General features: G+C 42.4%; 1 long non-coding RNA gene across 1 annotated transcript; it reads right to left on the bottom strand.

Moving 5' to 3' along the window:
* Positions 1–295: 295 nt before the first annotated feature.
* Positions 296–13,479, bottom strand: LOC123732616 (uncharacterized). The gene is made up of 5 exons (XR_006763309.1): positions 13,394–13,479; positions 3,954–4,009; positions 1,536–1,769; positions 720–836; positions 296–572 (listed from the first exon to the last, which is right to left on the bottom strand). It is a non-coding gene; the product is annotated as an uncharacterized lncRNA (long non-coding RNA).
* Positions 13,480–19,780: the final 6,301 nt, after the last annotated feature.

The following is a 19,780-nucleotide window of genomic DNA, read 5'->3' as shown; positions in this document are numbered from 1 at the left end:
TGATGAGGTCACAAGGTGTTGTGTTAAGGTTGCTACAATATCATTGAGTTACACAGCTACTTTAGCTGTACTTTAGCCACAGCTTTTAAATGTTATAAAACAGCATTCAACATGAGGCAGACATATCTTACATTTCTCCAGTGTGTCAGCAAGCTCCTTCCGGTTCATTTTCCTCAGGACGTGCAGTGTGATCTTCAGAGCCCCCTCTCTGGCACTGCTCTCCTGCTTCTCATCTTCAGCATCCACCACTTCCTCCTCCTGCTTCTGACTCTCAAAGCCTTCTGGGAGTTCAGGACCAAGAATCCTCTTGAACATCTTCAGCTCGTTCTTCACAAATGTTATAATTTTCTCTTCAAGCAACTGAAATAAATCAAGTAAATAAGTTAAGCAAGAGAAGAAATGCTTTCTCATTAACACATGAATTAATAATTGAAAGAAACATTACTTGAGGAAAACAAAAACAAATGTACATAACAGGATCACATACACTGAATATAGAGTCCAGGTCTGTTTGATGACTCTGGGAAGACTGACCACTGAGAATCTCTGACTCTGATCTCTCCTGTTGGTTTCTGTGGACAAAACATGAGATTACAGTACACACACACACACACACACACACACACAGTTTTAGGACTATGAAAATGGACTAAAGTAGGAGAAATGACTAGAGACAGTGTTGTTTAACACACTGACCATGACCCATGAGTTCTTCTTACCTTTGTTCAGTAGAAAAGTCTCCCTCTCTAAAGTGTATAGGATGATTCATAGACTTGTCACTCTTCATGGACACACAGCTGGGAACAGGGGAGGCTGGTCTCTCCTGCTTGATTGGTCTTCAACACAACAGAGACAAACATTACATCTCTCATCTACTCTGATCTCAGATGGGGAACATAAGAAGAGTTCCAAAACGCAACATATCACTTTACAGAAATGAGCTTTTATTGTTTAAAGAAATTATGTATAAATTATTACATCTCTCACAGACAAGGATTTGTTTCAAATCTATCACTTGATGGTTTCATTTCAGAGAGACAAAAAATATTTTTTATGCAAAATGCTATATATCTCCCTCACTCTCAAATGTGACCGACCGGCTCAATTTGGTCATTAACTAAATAACTACATATATAGTGATTTTGGTTTATGTCAGTTTAATTGTTTGTTATGTATAAGTTGTTATTTTATGATTGTAAGTGATAAAATTAACTAGTAATTCTCAGTAATTACTACTTTAGTAAGGAATAACACATTTTTTCAGCACTACTGCAGTTGCTAAATAATTCCAATAGATGGGAACATAAGACCACAATGACATTTCAGAATATTAGTATAGTTTTCTCCCTGGATACACCACCACTCCCCGCGCTTCCTGCAGAACCCCTGCAGTACCTCCGCAGACCCCGGATTGAGAACCCCTGATTTAGCAGATGCTCTTATCCAGAGAGATTTACATTAAGTGCATTCACCTTAAGATAGCTATTTATTTAGGAAATAAACTTAATAAATTATTCATAAAATTGTCATCTTACCTCTTAGCTTTGGTGTTATGTCCGCCAGAGAGATGCATTTTGGAGGCAGGGCCCCCCTTCTCTCTCTCGCCAGAGAGACTCATTTTAGAGGCAGGGCCCCCCTCCTCTCTCTCCCCAGAGAGACTCATTTTAGAGGCAGGGCCCCCCTCCTTCCTCTCGCCAGAGAGACTCATTTTAGAGGCAGGGCCCCCCTCCTCTCTCTCCCCAGAGAGACTCATTTTAGAGAACTGACCCCTAAACAGAGATCCAACATGTTGATTGTGGTTAACACAGTGACAGCTAAACAGAGATCCAGCATGTTGGTTGTGGTTAACACAGTGACAACTAAACAGAGATCCAGCATGTTGGTTGTGGTTAACACAGTGACAACTAAACAGAGATCCAGCATGTTGGTTGTGGTTAACACAGTGACAACTAAACAGAGATACAGCATGTTGGTTGTGGTTAACACAGTGACAACTAAACTGAGATCCAGCATGTTGGTTGTGGTTAACACAGTGACGTCCTAAACAGAGATCCAGCATGTTGGTTGTGGTTAACACAGTGACCCCTAAACAGAGATCCAGCATGTTGGTTGTGGTTAACACAGTAACAACTAAACAGAGATCCAGCATGTTGGTTGTGGTTAACACAGTGACAACTAAACAGAGATCCAGCATGTTGGTTGTGGTCAACACAGTGACAACTAAACAGAGATCCAGGATGTTGGTTGTGGTCAACACAGTGACAACTAAACAGAGATCCAGCATGTTGGTTGTGGTTAACACAGTGACAACTAAACAGAGATCCAACATGTTGGTTGTGGTTAACACAGTGACTAATTCTTGAATGTCAATTGTTCTCATTCATTCATTATCTCTTTGAGAAATATATTTTTAACAACTTTCTCTTTTACTTCACTACATTCATGAAGAAAATGATGTACTTTTTACTCCATACATTTTCCCTGACACCCAAAAGTACTCGTTACATGTTGAATGCTTAGCAGGACAGAAAACGGTCCAATTTGAACACTTATCAAGAGAACATCCCTACTGCCTCTGATCTGGAGGACTCACTAAACAGAGAACATCCCTGGTCATCCCTACTGCCTCTGATCTGGAGGACTCACTAAACAGAGAACATCCCTGGTCATCCCTACTGCCTCTGATCTGGAGGACTCACTAAACAGAGAACATCCCTGGTCATCCCTACTGCCTCTGATCTGGAGGACTCACTAAACAGAGAACATCCCTGGTCATTACTGCCTCTGACCTGGAGGACTCACTAAACACAAATGCTTCATTTTTAAATGATGTCTGAGTGTTGGAGTGTGACCCTGGCTATCCGTAAATTAAAATAACAAGAAAATTGTGCCGTCTGGTTTGCTTAATAAAATGATTTTTAAATGATCACTACTTTACTTTTACTTTTGATGCTTAAGTATATTTTAGCAATTACATTTACTTTTGATACTTAATTATATTTTAAACCAAATACTTTTAGACTTCTACTGAAGAAGTATTTTACTGGGTGACTTTCACTTTTAATTGAGTCATTTTCTATTAAGGTATCTTTACTTTAACTCCAGTATGAGAATTGAGTACTTTTTCCACCACTGTTCTAACGTTCTAGAGACATATGAGCCACAGTTTCAACAGACATTTTGTAACTGCGTGGGCTACAAAGTTACTTTCAGTTTCATATAAGGAAATAAAGTAACGGTCACTGGGTGAATTCGTTTTGCATTGCCCGGCTCCCCGGGTGCGCAGAGTTTACGCATTTTAGACCATTCCATTGTTCCTTAAAATAAAACTCCACTCACCTGTAGCACCGGGCCATGCAAAACGAACTTCCCACTGTCGCAGGGCACTGAGACACAGAGTTCTAAACCCAGAGGCATTTACAACAGTAACCAGAGGTAACAGTCAGTTGCATGCGACAGCAGCAAATCATGACATTGTACCGAATCTTGCTTCAGTTTTTTATTATAGTCCTTCTTATGTTATTTTTGCTAAACATATAATTTACTCGTAACCAAGTTTAGCTGTGTTTTTTTCCTCCAAAATATGAATTACTGTAGGACTTTAATAATTGTAAACAGGCCTACAAACCCAAAAGGTTTTAATGATGCCTTAAATCTATCTTCAAATATATATTTGATGATTAGTTGAATCCGGTGTGTAAGTGCTGGTCAGAACAACAGGATGAGAAACCCTGAGATAAACATAAAACCATATAATGTAAAAGCTCCTCCGCCATCTTTACCAGACGTTTTACTGATAACATGTAGACCTACTGATTAGTTTCCACTTTGAAAACTGCTGTCTGTCAGCAACTCAGCTCAAGTAGCAGTTCTACTAACTAGTAACATCTCATTACAGATATTCATTATCTTACTCTGTCCTTTAGAATGAATTATTGTTCAGAAATACTTACTTATTTGTCAGTAATCTCCATATAGCGTCTTCTGCTCTGTCGTCTCAAAATGGATCCTGAACAAAAGAACAACTTTACTTTCTGTTTCACTCAGCCGTCTCCCCACCCTGAAAATAAAGTGTTTTATTGGTATCTTCCACTAGATGGCAGTAAACACCTGCTGTAACTACAATTTACAACAGCATTCCTTAATCATAAAGGCAGTGTCTCAAAGGAGGAGTGCTGAATCAGGATCAGGTCCCCCCTCTCCATGTAATCTGATTCATTATGATCTAGGATCAGGTCCCCCCTCTCCATGTAATCTGATTCATTATGATCTAGGATCAGGTCCCACCTCTCCATGTAATCTGATTCATTGTGATCTAGGATCAGGTCCTCCTCTCCATGTAACCTGATTCATTATGATCTAGGATCAGGTCCCCCCCCTCTCCATGTAATCTGATTCATTATGATCTAGGATCAGGTCCCTCCTCTCCATGTAATCTGATTCATTATGATCTAGGATCAGGTCCTCCTCTCCATGTAATCTGATTCATTATGATCTAGGATCAGGTCCTCCTCTCCATGTAATCTGATTCATTATGATCTAGGATCAGGTCCTCCTCTCCATGTAATCTGATTCATTATGATCTAGGATCAGGTCCCCCTCTCCATGTAATCTGATTCATTATGATCTAGGATCAGGTCCCCCTCTCCATGTAATCTGATTCATTATGATCTAGGATCAGGTCCCCCTCTCCATGTAATCTGATTCATTATGATCTAGGATCAGGTCCCCCCCTCTCCATGTAATCTGATTCATTATGATCTAGGATCATGTCACCCCTCTCCATGTAATCTGATTCATTATGATCTAGGATCAGGTCCCCCCTCTCCATGTAATCTGATTCATTATGATCTAGGATCATGTCACCCCTCTCCATGTAATCTGATTCATTATGATCTAGGATCAGGTCCCCCCTCTCCATGTAATCTGATTCATTATGATCTAGGATCAGGTCCCCCTCTCCATGTAATCTGATTCATTATGATCTAGGATCAGGTCCCCCTCTCCATGTAATCTGATTCATTATGATCTAGGATCAGGTCCCCCTTTCCATGTAATCTGATTCATTATGATCTAGGATCAGGTCCCCCCCTCTCCATGTAATCTGATTCATTGTGATCTAGGATCAGGTCCCTCCTCTCCATGTAATCTGATTCATTATGATCTAGGATCAGGTCCTCCTCTCTCCATGTAATCTGATTCATTATGATCTAGGATCAGGTCCCCTCCTCTCCATGTAATCTGATTCATTATGATCTAGGATCAGGTCCCCCTCTCCATGTAATCTGATTCATTATAATCTAGGATCAGGTCCTCCTCTCTATGTAATCTGATTCATTATGATATAGGATCAGGTCCTCCTCTCCATATAATCTGATTCATTATGATCTAGGATCAGGCCCCCCCTCTCCATGTAATCTGATTCATTATGATCTAGGATCAGGTCCCCCCCTCTCCATGTAATCTGATTCATTATGATATAGGATCAGGTCCCTCCTCTCCATGTAATCTGATTCATTATGATCTAGGATCAGGTCCCCCCTCTCCATGTAATCTGATTCATTATGATCTAGGATCAGGTCCCCCCCTCTCCATGTAATCTGATTCATTATGATATAGGATCAGGTCCCCCCCTCTCCATGTAATCTGATTCATTATGATCTAGGATCAGGTCCCCCCTCTCCATGTAACCTGATTCATTATGATCTAGGATCAGGTCCTCCTATCCATGTAATCTGATTCATTATGATCTAGGATCAGGTCAGCGGGCCTGCTAGTGATAGTGGTGGAGTCAGCACCTCCACACGTGGAGATGTATCCACTCAGTCCAGTAGACCTGCTAGTGATAGTGGTGGAGTCAGCACCTCCACACGTGGAGATGTATCCACTCAGTCCAGTAGACCTGCTAGTGATAGTGGTGGAGATGTATCCATTCAGTCCAGTAGACCTGCTAGTGATAGTGGTGGAGCCAGCACCTCCACACGTGGAGATGTATCCACTCAGTCCAGTAGACCTGCTAGTGATAGTGGTGGAGATGTATCCACTCAGTCCAGTAGGCCTGCTAGTGATAGTGGTGGAGATGTATCCACTCAGTCCAGTAGACCTGCTAGTGATAGTGGTGGAGATGTATCCACTCAGTCCAGTAGGCCTGCTAGTGATAGTGGTGGAGATGTATCCACTCAGTCCAGTAGACCTGCTAGTGATAGTGGTGGAGATGTATCCACTCAGTCCAGTAGACCTGCTAGTGATAGTGGTGGATATGTATCCACTCAGTCCAGTAGACATGCTAGTGATAGTGGTGGAGCCAGCACCTCCACACGTGGAGATGTATCCACTCAGTCCAGTAGACCTGCTAGTGATAGTGGTGGAGATGTATCCACTCAGTCCAGTAGACCTGCTAGTGATAGTGGTGGAGCCAGCACCTCCACACGTGGAGATGTATCCACTCAGTCCAGTAGACCTGCTAGTGATAGTGGTGGAGATGTATCCACTCAGTCCAGTAGACCTGCTAGTGATAGTGGTGGAGCCAGTACCCACTCAGTCCAGTAGGCCTGCTAGTGATAGTGGTGGAGCCAGCACCTCCACACGTGGAGATGTATCCACTCAGTCAAGTAGACATGCTAGTGATAGTGGTGGAGCCAGCACCTCCACACGTTGAGATGTATCCACTCAGTCCAGTAGGCCTGCTAGTGATAGTGGTGGAGATGTATCCACTCAGTCCAGTAGACCTGCTAGTGATAGTGGTGGAGCCAGTACCTCCACACATGGAGATGTATCCACTCAGTCCAGTAGGCCTGCTAGTGATAGTGGTGGAGATGTATCCACTCAGTCCAGTAGACCTGCTAGTGATAGTGGTGGAGATGTATCCACTCAGTCCAGTAGACCTGCTAGTGATAGTGGTGGAGATGTATCCACTCAGTCCAGTAGACCTGCTAGTGATAGTGGTGGAGATGTATCCACTCAGTCCAGTAGACCTGCTAGTGATAGTGGTGGGGATGTAACCACTCAGTCCAGTAGACCTGCTAGTGATAGTGGTGGAGATGTATCCACTCAGTCCAGTAGACCTGCTAGTGATAGTGGTGGGGATGTAACCACTCAGTCCAGTAGACCTGCTAGTGATAGTGGTGGGGATGTATCCACTCAGTCCAGTAGACCTGCTAGTGATAGTGGTGGAGATGTATCCACTCAGTCCAGTAGACCTGCTAGTGATAGTGGTGGAGCCAGTACCTCCACACATGGAGATGTATCCACTCAGTCCAGTAGACCTGCTAGTGATAGTGGTGGAGATGTATCCACTCAGTCCAGTAGACCTGCTAGTGATAGTGGTGGAGATGTATCCACTCAGTCCAGTAGACCTGCTAGTGATAGTGGTGGGGATGTAACCACTCAGTCCAGTAGACCTGCTAGTGATAGTGGTGGGGATGTATCCACTCAGTCCAGTAGACCTGCTAGTGATAGTGGTGGAGATGTATCCACTCAGTCCAGTAGACCTGCTAGTGATAGTGGTGGAGCCAGTACCTCCACACATGGAGATCTATCCACTCAGTCCAGTATACCTGTTAATGATAGTGGTGGAGATGTGTCCAGTCAGTCCAGTAGACCTGCTAGTGATAGTGGTGGAGCCAGTACCTCCACACATGGAGATGTATCCACTCAGTCCAGTAGACCTGCTAGTGATAGTGGTGGAGATGTGTCCAGTCAGTCCAGTAGACCTGCTAGTGATAGTGGTGGAGCCAGTACCTCCACACATGGACATGTATCCACTCAGTCCAGTAGGCCTGCTAGTGATAGTGGTGGAGATGTATCCACTCAGTCCAGTAGACCTGCTAGTGATAGTGGTGGAGCCAGTACCTCCACACGTGGAGATGTATCCACTCAGTCCAGTAGGCCTGCTAGTGATAGTGGTGGAGATGTATCCACTCAGTCCAGTAGACCTGCTAGTGATAGTGGTGGAGCCAGTACCTCCACACATGGAGATGTATCCACTCAGTCCAGTAGGCCTGCTAGTGATAGTGGTGGAGATGTATCCACTCGGTCCAGTAGACCTGCTAGTGATAGTGGTGGAGATGTATCCACTCAGTCCAGTAGACCTGCTAGTGATAGTGGTGGAGATGTATCCACTCAGTCCAGTAGACCTGCTAGTGATAGTGGTGGAGATGTATCCACTCAGTCCAGTAGACCTGCTAGTGATAGTGGTGGAGATGTATCCACTCAGTCCAGTAGACCTGCTAGTGATAGTGGTGGGGATGTAACCACTCAGTCCAGTAGACCTGCTAGTGATAGTGGTGGGGATGTATCCACTCAGTCCAGTAGACCTGTTAATGATAGTGGTGGAGATGTGTCCAGTCAGTCCAGTAGACCTGCTAGTGATAGTGGTGGAGCCAGTACCTCCACACATGGAGATGTATCCACTCAGTCCAGTAGACCTGCTAGTGATAGTGGTGGAGATGTGTCCAGTCAGTCCAGTAGACCTGCTAGTGATAGTGGTGGAGCCAGTACCTCCACACATGGACATGTATCCACTCAGTCCAGTAGGCCTGCTAGTGATAGTGGTGGAGATGTATCCACTCAGTCCAGTAGACCTGCTAGTGATAGTGGTGGAGCCAGTACCTCCACACGTGGAGATGTATCCACTCAGTCCAGTAGGCCTGCTAGTGATAGTGGTGGAGATGTATCCACTCAGTCCAGTAGACCTGCTAGTGATAGTGGTGGAGCCAGTACCTCCACACATGGAGATGCATCCACTCAGTCCAGTAGGCCTGCTAGTGATAGTGGTGGAGATGTATCCACTCAGTCCAGTAGACCTGCTAGTGATAGTGGTGGAGATGTATCCACTCAGTCCAGTAGACCTGCTAGTGATAGTGGTGGAGATGTATCCACTCAGTCCAGTAGACCTGCTAGTGATAGTGGTGGAGATGTATCCACTCAGTCCAGTAGACCTGCTTGTGATAGTGGTGGAGATGTATCCACTCAGTCCAGTAGACCTGCTAGTGATAGTGGTGGGGATGTAACCACTCAGTCCAGTAGACCTGCTAGTGATAGTGGTGGGGATGTATCCACTCAGTCCAGTAGACCTGCTAGTGATAGTGGTGGAGCCAGTACCTCCACACATGGAGATGTATCCACTCAGTCCAGTAGACCTGTTAATGATAGTGGTGGAGATGTGTCCAGTCAGTCCAGTAGACCTGCTAGTGATAGTGGTGGAGCCAGTACCTCCACACATGGAGATGTATCCACTCAGTCCAGTAGACCTGCTAGTGATAGTGGTGGAGATGTGTCCAGTCAGTCCAGTAGACATGCTAGTGATAGTGGTGGAGCCAGTACCTCCACACATGGACATGTATCCACTCAGTCCAGTAGGCCTGCTAGTGATAGTGGTGGAGATGTATCCACTCAGTCCAGTAGACCTGCTAGTGATAGTGGTGGAGCCAGTACCTCCACACGTGGAGATGTATCCACTCAGTCCAGTAGGCCTGCTAGTGATAGTGGTGGAGATGTATCCACTCAGTCCAGTAGACCTGCTAGTGATAGTGGTGGAGCCAGTACCTCCACACATGGAGATGTATCCACTCAGTCCAGTAGGCCTGCTAGTGATAGTGGTGGATATGTATCCACTCAGTCCAGTAGACCTGCTAGTGATAGTGGTGGAGATGTATCCACTCAGTCCAGTAGACCTGCTAGTGATAGTGGTGGAGATGTATCCACTCAGTCCAGTAGACCTGCTAGTGATAGTGGTGGAGATGTATCCACTCAGTCCAGTAGACCTGCTAGTGATAGTGGTGGGGATGTATCCACTCAGTCCAGTAGACCTGCTAGTGATAGTGGTGGGGATGTATCCACTCAGTCCAGTAGACCTGCTAGTGATAGTGGTGGAGATGTATCCACTCAGTCCAGTAGACCTGCTAGTGATAGTGGTGGAGATGTATCCACTCAGTCCAGTAGACCTGCTAGTGATAGTGGTGGAGATGTGTCCAGTCAGTCCAGTAGACCTGCTCGTGATAGTGGTGGAGATGTGTCCAGTCAGTCCAGTAGACCTGCTAGTGATAGTGGTGGAGATGTGTCCAGTCAGTCCAGTAGACCTGCTAGTGATAGTGGTGGAGATGTATCCACTCAGTCCAGTTGGCCTGCTAGTGATAGTGGTGGAGATGTATCCACTCAGTCCAGTAGGCCTGCTAGTGATAGTGGTGGAGATGTATCCACTCAGTCCAGTAGGCCTGCTAGTGATAGTGGTGGAGATGTATCCACTCAGTCCAGTAGACCTGCTAGTGATAGTGGTGGAGATGTATCCACTCAGTCCAGTAGACCTGCTAGTGATAGTGGTGGAGATGTATCCACTCAGTCCAGTAGACCTGCTAGTGATAGTGGTGGAGATGTATCCACTCAGTCCAGTAGACCTGCTAGTGATAGTGGTGGAGATGTATCCACTCAGTCCAGTAGACCTGCTAGTGATAGTGGTGGAGATGTATCCACTCAGTCCAGTAGACCTGCTAGTGATAGTGGTGGAGATGTATCCACTCAGTCCAGTAGACCTGCTAGTGATAGTGGTGGAGATGTATCCACTCTGTCCAGTAGACCTACTCCATGACCCACAGCAACGCAGGTCTTCTATGGACCAGTTTATTCCAAAGTCTATGTCTTTAGCAAAACAAGGCCACATTGATATTGCATTGGCTAAAATGATTGCCACCGATTTCCAGCCATTTTAGATTGTGGAGGTTTTAGAAATTATAGCAATAATGTAAATCCAATGTACACAATTCCAAGCAGGAAAACCCTTTCAAAATCACTTTTCCACAAATGTACGAGAGCACACAGGCTTCAGTGTGGAAAAGAGTCTAAAAAGCTACTGCAGTTTTCCTTACCACTGACTGCTGGACATCAAGGGTAACCACTTCTTACATGTCGGGTACATGTCACTTCATTGAAGATTTTTTCGATGTCTAGCTGTCTTCTGGACTGCTTTGAGTTCAGCGACAGACACACCCAGAGAACTTGGCAGAGGAACTGTTGAGAGTGGCCAGAGAAGGACAAGTAGATGGAAAAGTGGTCTGTTGTGTTAGCGACAATGCAGCTAACATAACCAAAGCCATGAAAATGTTTAATAAATTGACCCATCATCCATGTCTTGCCCATACAATCAACCTGATTGTAAGAGATGCTCTGAAGGTGATGAAGCCTACTGTGGACAAAGTGAAAGCAGCTGTGGAATACTTCCACAGGAGCACAGTAGGTGCTGAAAAACTAAAGTCTACACAACGCCAGATGGGGATGCATGAGCTGAGGCCTAAACAAGACTGCACTACAAGATGGAATTCAACATTTTATATGTTGAAGCGGTTTCTTGAGTCAAAGGATGCCATCATCTCTACCCTGGGCATTGTCAATGCACCTGTTGATGCTCTGACCCAAGAGGAATGGGAGGTGGTGGAGGAGGTGTGCAGTCCTGGAGCAGGTCACTGTGGAGATCAGTGGAGTGAGGTACAGTAAGCAGTTATTACTGCATCATTATTTAATCCAGTATTATATATGTATATGAGCAGTAGATGAGAATGTAGTATCAGTAGACTAAACATGAAGCTGAACTAATAAGTTACTGTTCTCTCTTTTCAGCTATGTGACCACCTCAACAATGATACTCCTGTGTAAGGGTCTGCAGCGAATCACAGCCAGACGCCAGAGAGAAGCAAATTTAATGTGACCGAGTTGATGGACACCCTATGTTCATCAATGGACAGAAAGTTCCACAGAATGGAATATAATCACGTGCTATCAGAAACCGCTGCACTTGACCCCAGGTTTAAGTAGTTAGCCTTCAGTGATGCCATAGCGATTGATGAGGCTCTTCAAAGAATAACCTCCTCAGCAGGGAGGGACAGCCCCAGCAGTCAGCTGGCTCAGGCACCAGGGCATCAGGAAGAAGAGGGATCAGATGGAGGGACAGCCCCAGCAGTCAGCTGGCTCAGGCACCAGGGCATCAGGAAGAAGAGGGATCAGATGGAGGGACAGCCCCAGCAGTCAGCTGGCTCAGGCACCAGGGCATCAGGAAGAAGAGGGATCAGATGGAGGGACAGCACCAGCAGTAGTGTCACAAACGTCTGCTGTTTGGATGCTGTTTGACGAGAGAGCAACTGGGGATGCAGCACGAAGGAATCTCTCAGCAGATGCCATAATGGAGGTCCGATCCTATTTGGAGGAGCCCCTCCTCCAAAGATCTGCAGATCCTCTGAGCTGGTGGAAGAACAAGGCCTCTGTCTACCCACGGCTTACTAAAGTCATGACAGGGAGACTCCGCATAGTGGCCACATCCGTTCCCTCTGAGAGGGTCTTCTCGAAAACAGGACAAATAATTACTGAGAGAAGAAACCGCATCAGCCCCCTCGAAAGTGAGGCAGCTTGCATTTCTGAATGCAAATCTCTCATAAAAGCAAAATCTGGTCAGCATTGCTGTATGCTGCTGGTTATAACATGGTAATAAAGAAGAGAGAGAAAAGAGGGACCAGTTTAATGTTTTGGGATGCTGCAGTTTTGCACATTGTTATTTATTTTTCTTTGATATGGTTAAATATTCTATTATTATGTTGTTCAGGTTGTATTCATTTTCAATGGTTAGATTTATATGCACTTTGTTTATATACATTAAAAGTTATACTTTAAATGCAAATGTTTAAGAGCATTCTTTTTCATAACAAACAAAATGCATTTTTAAATACATTGTGGTTAAGGTAGAGTATGATTTCATTTAATAATTTAATTAGAATTGTTTTAACACCAATCATAGTCAAACACGTCACCACCCATTTATATAACAATAGTTATATAACAACAGTATCCAGCAGGTGGGGCTAACAGTCAGTTCCATGTGACAGCAGTAACTCATGACATTGTACTGAATCATGCTTCAGTTTTTATATTATAGTCCTTCTTCAAGACATCTCTTTTACATTATTTTAGATAAACATATAATTTACTAGAAACCAGGTTTAGCTGTGTTTTTTTCATCAAATATGAATTCTAGTAGGCCTTTAATAATTGTAAACAGGCCTTCAAACCCAAAAGGTTTTCATTTGAGAATGTTCATTTGTATGCCTCAAATATTAAACTGTTTTAAAATATTTAATGATTAGTTGAATCCGGTGTGTAAGTGCTGGTCAGAACAACAGGATGAGAAACCCTGAGATAAACATAAAACCATATAATGTAAAAGCTCCTCCACCATCTTTACCAGACGTTTTACTGATAACATGTAGACCTACTGATTAGTTTCCACTTTGAAAACTGCTGTCTGTCAGCAACTCAGCTCAAGTAGCAGTTCTACTAACTAGTAACATCTCATTACAGATATTCATTATCTTACTCTGTCCTTTAGAATGAATTATTGTTCAGAAATACTTACTTATTTGTCAGTAATCTCCATATAGCGTCTTCTGCTCTGTCGTCTCAAAATGGATTCTGTACAAAAGAACAACTTAACTTTCTGTTTCAATCAGCCGCCTCCCCACCCTGAAAATAAAGTGTTTTATTGGTATCTTCCACTAGATGGCAGTAAACACCTGCTGTAACTAGATTTAACAACTATGTGTTTGGTTTCATAAAGGCAGTGTCCCAGAGGAGGAGTGCTGATATGGTATCAGGTCCTCCTCTCCATGTACTCTGATTCATTATGATCTAAGATCAGGTCCCTCCTCTCCATGTAATCTGATTCAATGTGATCTAGGATCAGGTCCCCCCTCTCCATGTAATCTGATTCATTATGATCTAGGATCAGGTCCCCCCTCTCCATGTAATCTGATTCATTATGATCTAAGATCAGGTCCCCCCTCTCCATGTAATCTGATTCATTATGATCTAGGATCAGGTCCTCCTCTCCATGTAATCTGATTCATTATGACATAGGATCAGGTCCCCCATCTCCATGTAATCTAATTCAATGTGATCTAGGATCAGGTCCCAATCTCCATGTAATCTGATTCATTATGATCTAGGATCAGGTACCCCTCTCCATGTAATCTGATTCATTGTGATCTAGGATCAGGTCCCCCCTCTCCATGTAATCTGATTCATTATGATCTAGGATCAGGTCCCACCTCTCCATGTAATATGATCCATTATGATCTAGGATCAGGTCCCCCCTCCCCATGTAATCTGATTCATTATGATCTAGGATCAGGTCCCCCCTCTCCATGTAATCTGATTCACTATGATCTATGATCAGGTCCTCCTCTCCATGTAATCTGATTCATTATAATCTAGGATCAGATCCCCCCTCTCCATGTAATCTCATTCATTATGATCTAGGATCAGGTCCCTCTCTCCATGTAATCTGATTCATTGTGATCTAGGATCAGGTCCCTCCTCTCCATGTAATCTGATTCATTATGATCTAGGATCAGGTACCCCTCTCCATGTAATCTGATTCATTGTGATCTAGGATCAGGTCCCCCCCTCTCCATGTAATCTGATTCATTATGATCTAGGATCAGGTCCCCCCCTCTCCATGTAATCTGATTCATTATGATCTAGGATCAGGTCCCCCCCTCTCCATGTAATCTGATTCATTATGATCTAGGATCAGGTCCCCCCTCTCCATGTAATCTGATTCATTATGATCTAGGATCAGGTTCCCCCTCTCCATGTAATCTGATTCATTATGATCTAGGATCAGGTCCCCCCTCTCCATGTAATCTGATTCATTATGATCTAGGATCAGGTCCCCCTCTCCATGTAATCTGATTCAATGTGATCTAGGATCAGGTCCGTCCTCTCCATGTAATCTGATTCATTATGATCTAGGATCAGGTCCCCCCTCTCCATGTAATCTGATTCATTATGATCTAGGATCAGGTCCGTCCTCTCCATGTAATCTGATTCATTATGATCTAGGATCAGGTCCCCCCTCTCCATGTAATCTAATTCATGATGATCTAGGATAAGGTCCCTCCTCTCCATGTAATCTGATTCATTATGATCTAGGATCAGGTTCCCCCTCTCCATGTAATCTGATTCATTATGATCTAGGATCAGGTCCCCCACTCCATGTAATCTAATACATTATGATCTAAAATACTTAACTGATCCTAGATCAGCTGTCCTACTCTTTATGAATACTGTCACAGAATCAATTAGTATCATTCATTGAACTGCTTTGCCATGAACAGATCTGTGAGGTCTTAACTTAAAGGTTCTATATTGACCTTATGGTCATTTTAATGGGGTTGAACATCCATCCCATCAGATTGTGTAAAGGATTTTATGAGTTCAGAAAAACAGTGACTTGGAAGCATCTCTCTGACCTCACCCTGCTGAAACACACTCAAGTAAAGACCACATAGCTACAGTTATATGCTTTTCTGTTTTTATACACTTTTACAGCCAATGTATGGACAGGTATCCATATGAATCAGTACAATATACAAACTAGTAAGCCACCTCCCAATAAGGGGTCAGCAATATCAAGCATGCAGCACTAAACAGACAGACATCTCAGGCAACAAAATCTCACACTCAATACCTGCAAATATTTACAAAAAGTATTGTAGCAGATTTTATTTTGACTTCATGAGAAAAGACCCACATTTTTGGGTGAAATTAACAGAAGCCTTTGCAACAACAATCTAAAATAAGTTTTGCTAGCGTTATGAATATACAGTGTCTTTATTAATATATATGTTTTAATTGTAGTTGTATGCCTATATGTACAGTTTTTTTTAACACTTGTTAACAACCACACACTTTTAATGGGGGTGGCAGGTAGCCTAGTTGTTAGAGTATTGGGCTAGTAACTGAAATGTTGCTGCATCGAATCTCCAAGCTGACAAGGTAAAATTCGGTTGTTCTGCCCCTGAACAAGGCAGGTTACCCACTGTTCCCCGGTAGGCCATCACAGGGGCGGAAATGCCGGGGGGGACGGGGGGGACACAACCCCCCCATCCTGGGAAAAATATGATTTGTCCCCCCCAATATATCACTGAAACATAACTATGTAATTTAAATAATATTAATAATATGCAATGAAAGCAATTGTGCTGATTATAGACACTTAATAGCTTGTTCTTAAGTTTCAAAAGATTGCGACCCCCCCCCACCCTTTGCCTCACAATGGTTTGATCCACTGCCAGTTCCTTAGCTTGCGAGGTAACGTAGAGGTCGTATCTACTGTCTGAAAGGCACTCAATACACGTAACTGACGTGAGGTTAATCCAGTCAATCGCGCACACACACTAGCTGAATATGCAGAGCTAGCGCGCAAATATTAACTATTAAGCTAGCTAGTACCTATTCCATGTATGTGGCGTCGTCAAAGATGGAATCTTTGCTATCGTCAATTTATTCCAAGATCAGCATGCATGTAAGTTAGTGCTTCAAAGTCCCTGTGATAAGGTTAGCGATAAACTGAACAGAACTTCACTCTCTTCTACCATTGTTTTAAATATATTTAATGGTCTCGTTGCAAAAGCTAAATTGTCGCAAGGGAACTTTTATTAATATATTTTATTTCACCTTTATTTAACCTGGGTAGCAAAGATTATAGCAAACACCACTGAATTGGTGCTCGCTAGCTTTGCAAATTCAGCTATTGTTAGAAGCCAGCCAATATGAAACAAACGATTAAAATTACAAAAGGTTGCAGCATATGTTGTGTAAATGGTGAACTCATACAGCTGTCAACTCTTGTCACTGCAATCCGTTTCACATTTGCTAGCTACCTTTTAGATCGAAGCCCATATAGAATGATAGAAGATAAGATGATAGAAGCCCATCTCCTACTGTAAATAACCTACATACTGTGTGTGTGTAGCCAACCAGGTAGAAAAATGGCAGAAAAATGGCAGAAAAAGACGGACATCAGAGTATTTTTCAGTACACCAAAACGCAAAGTAAGAACCCTCGTAGCCTAATATCTCAAAGACTAGTTGATAAAATGTTCATAAGAAAGAAATGAAATTCTAATGGAAATGTTTCACAATGATGTCATTAGGCAGAGCAGGCAACAGATGGCACACAGACAGCAGAGTTGGGGACAGATATGCAGGGACAGACTGGCAGAGACAGGGAGTCTCAGGTAAGTTTGTTGAGTCTTTGTTTGGCAACATTATGAAAGGTTCTCAATTTTTTTAACTTGTAAAATAGGAACATAATTGGAAAATGCCATGGATACCCCCACTCTCAACTTAAACTGGTGACTGAACTAAGATTTGTTAAAGGCAATGGTATTGCTGTTGTGATTAGTTGTGTAGTTTTGGGTACCGGTAGTTAGGAGTACGGCAAACACCTTATTTCTTTGGTTCCTCAATATACATTTACCATATTAAACGTAGGCTATGTGTTACAGCACTACTTTTGGTGTCCCCCTCAGGAATTGCTCTTGAGAAAATGTAATGTAATTGTCCCCTCCAAAGTTGATATCAGATTTTCGCCCCTGGGCCATCATTGTAAATAAGAATTTGTTCTTAACTGACTTGCCTAGTTAAATAAAGGTTAAATAAAATAAAATAAAAATGTATTCTCATATAGTTCTATGCTCACTCTACCTAGCTGTGTATAATGTTATAACTCTTCTGTCTGTATTCTGCCTCTAAATGTTGTCTATCAAATATATTCACATTTTATTTATTTACATTTTATTTGCCACATGCACCGAATACCACAGTTGTAGACCTTACAGTGAAATGCTTACTTACAAGCTCTTAACCAACAAGTTTTAAGAAAAATAGGTGTTAAATAAAAAACACATAAGAAAAAAATAGACATAAAAAGTAACAAAAATTAAACAGCAGCAGTAAAATAACAATAGTTGAGGCTATATACACATACATACAAATATACATAAACCGCCACCCCTTGTCTTACCAGAGATCGGTGTACTATCGAAAAAGCGTAAAACCTGCCAGCTGTATGTTATTCACCATGTAAAATTATGTGTACAGATGTAGGATCTTATTTTGATCACTCCCTACTGCAGAAGAACGTTCCTGCAATGCAGGAAATGTAAAACTTGTAGTGTATTTGAGGATTAAAAAGGCTTCTGAAGTTTGTAATTTCCACTTAGAGATATCAGACTTAAGTATCAACCCCTACAAAAATGTCCATTAATTATAATCCCCATGATAATTCACATTTCTTGTTGCTGCAGGAATATTTTCCTGCTGTAGTAAACTGGCTCAAATTAAGATCCTACATATGTACGTGCAAATGTACTTGGTGAATAAAGGTGATTGTGATTCTACAAAGGTTGAGTCTCTAGATTCCCTTGCTGCTCTGGAGAAATAATGAAATGGTTGTCATGGTGATTTAAACAAGGACTGGTTACCTCCCAACTCTGATGTCATTTGTTACATTTCACCCTGTTGATAAAGGCAGCTACAAGGATGAACCCAGAAGACAACTCTAAATCAACACTCACTGATATTATCCTGAAATCCTTTCACTCATATTATTGTGTCTCTTCGTTTAACAGGTAGTCTATGATATTAATATTGTAGCAAACAGCAGGGCAGAGCAGTGAACCCAGGTCGCTGGTGAACAAGGAAAACACCCTATGCATCACAGCGATAGTGTTAACCCAGTATCAGTATCAATAGTGTTAACCCAGTATCAGTATTAATAGGGTTAACCCAGTATCAGTATCAATAGTGTTAACCCAGTATCAGCATCAATAGGGTTAACCCAGTATCAGCATCAATAGGGTCAACCCAGTATCAGCATTAATAGGGTTTACCCAGTATCAGTATAAACAGGGTTAACCCAGTATCAGCATCAATAGGGTTAACCCAGTATCAGTATCAACAGGGTTAACCCAGTATCAGTATCAACAGGGTTAACCCAGTATCAGTATCAACAGGGTTAACCCAGTATAAGTATAAATAGTGTTAACCCAGTATCAGTATCAATAGGGTTAACCCAGTATCAGTATAAACAGGGTTAACCCAGTATCAGCATCAATAGGGTTAACCCAGTATCAATATCAATAGTGTTAACCCAGTATCAGCATCAATAGGGTTAACCCAGTATCAGTATTAATAGGGTTAACCCAGTATCAGTATAAACAGGGTTAACCCAGTATCAGCATCAATAGGGTTAACCCAGTATCAATATCAATAGTGTTAACCCAGTATCAGCATCAATAGGGTTAACCCAGTATCAGTATCAATAGGGTTAACCCAGTATCAGTATCAATAGGGTTAACCCAGTATCAGTATCAATAGTGTTAACCCAGTATCAGTATAAATAGGTTAACCCAGTATCAGTATAGATAGTGTTAACCCAGTATCAGTATAAACAGGGTTAACCCAGTATCAGTATAAACAGGGTTAACCCAGTATCAGTATAAATAGTGTTAACCCAGTATCAGTATCAATAGGGTTAACCCAGTATCAGTATTAATAGGGTTAACCCAGTATCAGTATCAATAGGGTTAACCCAGTATCAGTATCAATAGTGTTAACCCAGTATCAGTATCAATAGTGTTAACCCAGTATCAGTATTAATAGGGTTAACCCAGTATCAGTATAAACAGGGTTAACCCAGTATCAGTATAAATAGTGTTAACCCAGTATCAGTATAAATACTGTTAACCCAGTATCAGTATAAATACTGTTAACCCAGTATCAGTATAAACAGGGTTAACCCAGTATCAGTATAAATAGGGTTAACCCAGTATCAGTATCAATAGGGTAACCCCGTATTAGTATCAATAGGGTTAACCCAGTATCAGTATCAATAGGGTTAACCCAGTATCAGTATAAACAGGGTTAACCCAGTATCAGTATCAATAGGGTTAACC

This window comes from Salmo salar, unplaced genomic scaffold (assembly GCF_905237065.1).
Source record: "Salmo salar unplaced genomic scaffold, Ssal_v3.1, whole genome shotgun sequence".
NCBI lineage: Eukaryota > Metazoa > Chordata > Actinopteri > Salmoniformes > Salmonidae > Salmo > Salmo salar.
Note: the sequence above shows the minus strand (reverse complement) of the source record. Positions and strands in the feature narration are given on the sequence as shown.